This window comes from Asparagus officinalis, chromosome 5 (genome assembly GCF_001876935.1).
Source record: "Asparagus officinalis chromosome 5, Aspof.V1, whole genome shotgun sequence".
NCBI lineage: Eukaryota > Viridiplantae > Streptophyta > Magnoliopsida > Asparagales > Asparagaceae > Asparagus > Asparagus officinalis.
Window position 1 is genome coordinate 77,858,418 of NC_033798.1, and position 6,272 is coordinate 77,864,689.

Below are 6,272 nucleotides of genomic sequence, written 5' to 3' on the forward strand. Positions count from 1 at the left end.
CTCTGCCTAGTTTGCCGCCTAGTTGTTCCACCGTAGCGGACTTCCGCGATTGGTTCGACAAAGCTTCTCAAATCCCCGAATATGATATATATGCTTCATGCATAAATGAAATCCGGGAACTTTATAAATAGAGAAGTGGTTCTTCCAGGACTCGATTACCAGGGATAGAGGATTATCTGTCCTGCGAACGAAAGGCGGTCGGAATCGAGGAGATCCCGAAGGAGTTACCCACTGCTGAGCCTTCTGAAGAAGAGGATACTAAAGAAGTTCTCGAGGGAGCACCCCCTCCTAAGCCTCGCTCCTTAAGATCATCAGGGAAGAGGCCCCTTACTGCTGAGGAGGTAAGTGAATATGATAGAAGTATTCACAAACGAAAACCCAGCGCAGCTAAGAATTCCAATAAAGCCAAGTTGATGGGGGATGCTATAAGGTCTGCACCTGTTGCACCTCCTGAGAACAAAGAGGATGCTATGCTCCAAGCCGCTTCTTCCGGTCCTGAGATGACAATGGCTGAGCAGGGGTCGACCGTCAGAGTTCCGACATCAAATATGCCCGAAGGATTACCATCTAAGGTCATCCATCGTCCTATTCGCACTGATTATGCGAATTGTTTTATTTATCCGATTGCTCCACCCCCAAGCTCAGAAACTTTGAGGAAGCTTATCGAGCAATTAGAACATTGGATGCGAATAGAAACTTTGAGGAAGCTTATCGAGCAATTAGAACATTGGATGCGAATGACCATTGATGTCGTTAGTCTCGGGGAAGTGAGCTTCAAGGATGCGAATGACCATTGATGTCGTTAGTCTCGGGGAAGTGAGCTTCAAGGTTTTTGAACCCCATCTGCTGGAGTGCCTAGCCAAGATCGGGCACCAGGGAAATGCACTATGGACCGATAATTATCATGAAAGCATTGTTATTCTGGAATATGAATTGGAGTTCCTTTCCATGCTGCAATGCGATGATATAGGACCAGAAGTGGATCGGGCTCTTTCTCAGGCCAAAGCTCTGAGAGTACAACATCAAGAGGCTCTTCAGAAGAGTTTGTCTGAGAAAGAGTCTCGTATTGCCAGCCTACGCGAGGAGCATCTCCTAATACAAATAGACATGGGCAGCCTAGCTATGGGTATCCGGGATACTGCAGCAGAACTTACCTGTATGGGTGTTGAGCTATCTCAGATAAATGCTTAGTTAGCTGACGATATGAAAGTTATAAAAAGGTTAGCTGCTTACTGTGACGGGCTTTTCAAAGGCTATTGCGATGAAATTGTTGCTGCTGACAAGATTAGGCGAGAGATTGCAGAAGCAGCACCAAATGAAGAGGAGCTCAAGAGCAAGATAACAGAAGAAGTCAAAAAGGCTCGTGAGGAGAAAATATTAGCTTTGAAATCTAAGCTCAAGTCCTTTAGGCTGATGGGCCCCAACGCTTAAGATTTGAATTGCTTTTTAGCTAGGGAATAATTTTGTATCGCTTTCACTTCAATTGTCTTCACTTTGTATTCACATTATCAATATTGAATGAAATGATATCATTATGCTTTTCATCATCTCTTTTGTTAAAATCTAGTTTAGGACAATGAAAAGTAATGCAAATGCCATAAGTGTAGTGTTAACTTGGCATGAAATCGAAATTCTCTTTATTATTACTTAGAATAACTCCAGAAAATTTCAATCGTCAGAGGTGTAATGTTAACATGATATTATTACTTAGAATAACTCCAGAAAATTTCAATCGTCAGAGGTGTAATGTTAACATGACGACATACATGACAGGAAAATTAAATTTTATTCCCGAAATACACTATGAACTGGCAACCCCCAGCCTGATTTGGCTAGGGTTTAGGGGTCTGCATGATTTATAAAAAATATCTTTTAAGAAATTTCCCGTTAATTGGCATCATGAGCCTGTCTCCTTTTTGGTTGATAAGGCGATAAGCTCCATTCAAATACACTGATTCTATTACGAAGGGCCCTTCCCATTTGGGATTGAACTTCCCTTTGGTTTTATGTGTCATCACCATGGGTCGTCTGTTGGCCAAAACTAAATCGCCTTTCTTAAAAATCTATTCTTTAACCTTTTTGTTGTAGGCCTTAGAAATCCGGGCTTGATATAGTTCAATTTGCTGCTGAGCTTGAAGTCGTTTGCCGTCTAAGGCTTCGAGTTCCTGAAGGCGTCGTTGATGTTTCTCTTCTTCTGTTAGTCCAGTTGTAATTGCGACTCTCAGGGAAGGGGTTTGAATCTCAAGTGGTAGTATAGCTTCGTAGCCGTATACTAAAGAGAACGGTGTAGCTCTCGTAGGGGTCCTCACTGTTGTGCGGTAGGCCCACAAACATTCGCCGAGTCTTTCGTCCCAATCACGTCGGCTCTTAGAAACGAACTTTTTGAGAAGTTTCACAATGGTTTTGTTAAAAGCTTCTGCAAGACCATTTGCTGGAGGATAATACGCCGTAGATGCGACACTTTAGATTCTAAATTTATCACAAAATCTCTGAAACACAAAGCTAACAAATTGTGTCCCGTTGTCGTGAACTATTCGCCTCGGGACTCCAAAACGGTAGATGACGTGATGTTTGATGAACTTGATTACATTTGAAGTCTTGACTTTTTTCAATGGGATTGTCTCCGCCCATTTGGAGAAATAATCGGTCACGGCCAGAATGAACCGGTGTCCTTTGGAAGTCGGAGGAGAAATTGGTCCCACGATATCCATACCCCACATTTCAAATGGCCAGGACACCGATGTGGGGTGTAAGTTCCCCGGTGCTTGGTGGATGAAGTCCCCATGAATTTGGTATGCGTGATAACGTTTAGCGTAGTCAACTACGTCTGAGAACATCTTTGGCCAATAATAGTCGATTCGTCGGAGGCGATCTCCTAATTTAACTCTGGGCTGATGAGCTCCGCACATTCCGTCGTGAGCTTCCTTGAGGGCCTCTTTTGCTTCCTTTCGAGAGAGGCATCGAAGCAAAACTCCATCATGTGATTTACGATACAGAATCTGAGAAACTGCATCGTAGTAGAATCGTAGGGCCTTTCGTTTGATAGCGGCCGCTTCCTTAGGGTCATCAGGCAAAATTCCGTATAAGACATAGTCGATGTACGTGAATCGCCAATCTCTAGATTCTAGCTCCATGGAGGTTGTACAGACTTCTCCTGTCGTTGTCTTGTTTGAGCTTTCCTCTATAGGAATCTTGTAATAGTATAACTCGCGTCCCGTGACTAGAATCATTGTTTCAGCCCCTGGTGGCAATGCTAGTGAAGTTGCCAACGAGGCTAAAGCGTCTGCATAAGCGTTCTGGGCTCGTGGAATGTATTCGATAAAGAAACCTTCGAATTTTTTAGCTTGCTTTAACACTGCGAGGTAGTACGGGATTAGATCCTCATGACGCACCTCATATTCCCCTCGGACTTGATTTACGATGAGTTGAGAGTCACCGTAAGCCTCGAGATGCCGAATATTGAGTTCTTTAGCAAACTGCATTCCTAGTAGCAGAGCATTATACTCAGCTACATTATTGGTGCAGGGCTCGATTAGGGAAAACCCTCTTGGGATCACATGGCCGTTCGGGGAAACGAGTATGACCCCCACTCCTGCGGTAATTGCTCCATGAGGATTTGCTCCAGCTGCACCGTCGAAGAATAATTTTCACACTCGCGTAGCTTCTTGAGTAACGCAAGCCTCAGCGACTTCATCGGGTAGTTCTTCGTACAATTTAGATGTCCCTAGCACCGGATGATCGGCTAAGAAGTATGCCAATATGCTTGACCCTTGACCGCTTTTTGGGGCATGAATTGCATGTCATATTGTGACAAGAGAATGGCCCATTTGGCGAGTCGGCAGTTTAGAGATGATGGCTTCGTCATCAGAACCCTCAAGGGATTCACCTTAGAGATAACGTGAATTGTTTGTCCAACTAGGTAATGTCGCATCTTTTGAACTGCGAATACCAAAGCGAGACATTCTTTTTCGACTGGATTATACCGGTGCTCGGCTCCCATCATGGTTCTGCTTAAGTAGTAGATGGCTTGCTCTTGCCCTTGATCGTTGTTCTAGGCCAACAAAGCTCCAAGAGAATGTTCCATGGCCCTCACATACAACAGGAATGGCTTTCCTGATATTGGGGCCACGAGAACTGGCGGTTGAGTAAGATATCTCTTAATCTCCTCGAATGCTTTTTGACATTCTTCATCCCAAACAAAGGATACTCTTTTCTTCATGAGCTTAGAGAAAGGTTGGCAACGCCCTGAAAGATTTGATATGAATCTTCGAATGTAGGCCAATCTGCCTTGCAAACCTCTGAGCTCTTTGAGATTCTTCGGAGGTGGCATGCCTTGGATAGCACGTACTTTTTCTGGGTCAAGAGAGATTCCTTTGGATGTGACGATAAATCCTAAGAATTTTCCGCTTGATACCCCAAGGAATGATTTTGTTGGGTTCATCTTCAGTTGATGTGCTCGCATGATGTCGAACATTGTTTTTAAGTCTGTAAGATGATCGCCTTTATGTTGGCTCTTTACTGCTATATCGTCAACGTAGCACTCGATCTTCTTACGTAGGTGTTTGTGAAAGATGGCATTCATTGCACGTTGATAAGTTGCACCTGAGTTTTTCAAGCCGAATGGCATTACTGTATAGCAATACACCCCCAGTGGTGTTCTAAAAGCATTATGTTTTTCTTCTTCCGGGTGCATCTTGATCTGGTTACACCCGGAGAATCCGTTCATGAAAGACATCCTTTCATATCCGCAGGTGTTGTCAATCATAACATCCGTGATCGGAAGCGGGAATTCGTCTTTCGGACAAGCTGTATTAAGATCACGGAAATTGATGCATATCCGGACCTTACCGTTCTTCTTGGAAACTGGAACAATGTTGGCTACCCAGTCTGGGTGTTGTTCTTCCCTGACAAAACCCGAGCCTATAAGCTTTTTAACTTCGGACTCAATTGCTTCCATGATCTCTGGACGAAACCGGCGTTGTTACTATTTAACGGGTTTTGCATCCGGATCGATGTTGAGACGATGCGTGGCTACTTTTGGGTCCAGGCCAGGCATATCTTCATAATTCTAAGCAAAGACATCTATATATTCTCGGATGAGAGATATAAGGTCCTCTTTTTCGGATGATGATAAGTCTTCAGCTATAAAGATAGGCTTAGGGTCAGATTCATCTCCCATGTTGACCTGGATCACTTTATCTTCAGTGGGTGGTTCACGTTGTTCGAAACGCAAATCCCACAAGATGTTAAGACGTTTGATCCAAGGATCGTCGGTTGATTCGATTAACTCTTCATCACCCCCTGCGTCTTCATCTGGATGACTAGTTGAAACCATGTTCACAGTCAGATTTTTAAAGAAAGGTCCGACACTGACGTCAGATTCCCAGGAAGATGTCCCGGATGAATGGTCCTGATGTAGATAATTACTGCTTTCATTTTCTGAGACAGAGGGGGTTGTGACGTAGCCCAAACCTCTTCTGGTTTTTTGATAATAATCTGGAGGTTTTCCTTCAGGGGTTAGAGACATTCGGATCGGGGTTCGCCTTCCTTTCCCGAAGTTTAAACCCTGTTTTTCGTTAAAGTTATACCCCATTCGTTTCATTAAATGTATAGAATTGGGTTCGTGGTAATGGAATTGGGGAACTCCGTCATCTTCCTCTGAACTTCCTCGTTTGAGTTGTTCGGGTTTGACTTTACCAAAACAGATCGACTTCTGCCCTTTCCTTTTGGATGGGACTTTAAAGATAGCCTTTTGTGCATCTTCTACTTCTTCATCTGAAGTGAAGGATGACTTAATTGGCAATGTGAGGGACGCTTCTGTACACAATGTGTGCCACGAGTTGGTACCTGCATTATGATCATTCTCTATATGTTTATTTTTAGAGGACACATCAGACAAGTACGCCAAAATAAAATCTTCATTAATGCAACATTCACCCTCGCTCGGTACATTATTATTACTCTCATCCTGACCCATTACATCTAGATTCAGTTCCCATGGACAATCTTCTTCAGGATCCGGTTCAATGTCAGCTTCGTTTCCGCTGTCCACATCTTCTTTCTCCTGAGATTCCAGGTAGAAAACGGAGTCGGTGTGAAAGTTTTCCACCCCTCGAAAAGGGTATTTTTCCGCAATCAGGGTTCAAACTTCTCCTTCATCATTAGCATACTTCATAACCTGATGTAGGGTAGATGGGACAATGCAGTTTGCATGTATCCATGGTCGTCCTAGCAACAGATTGTAGGACGTATCCGCATCTATGATGTAACAA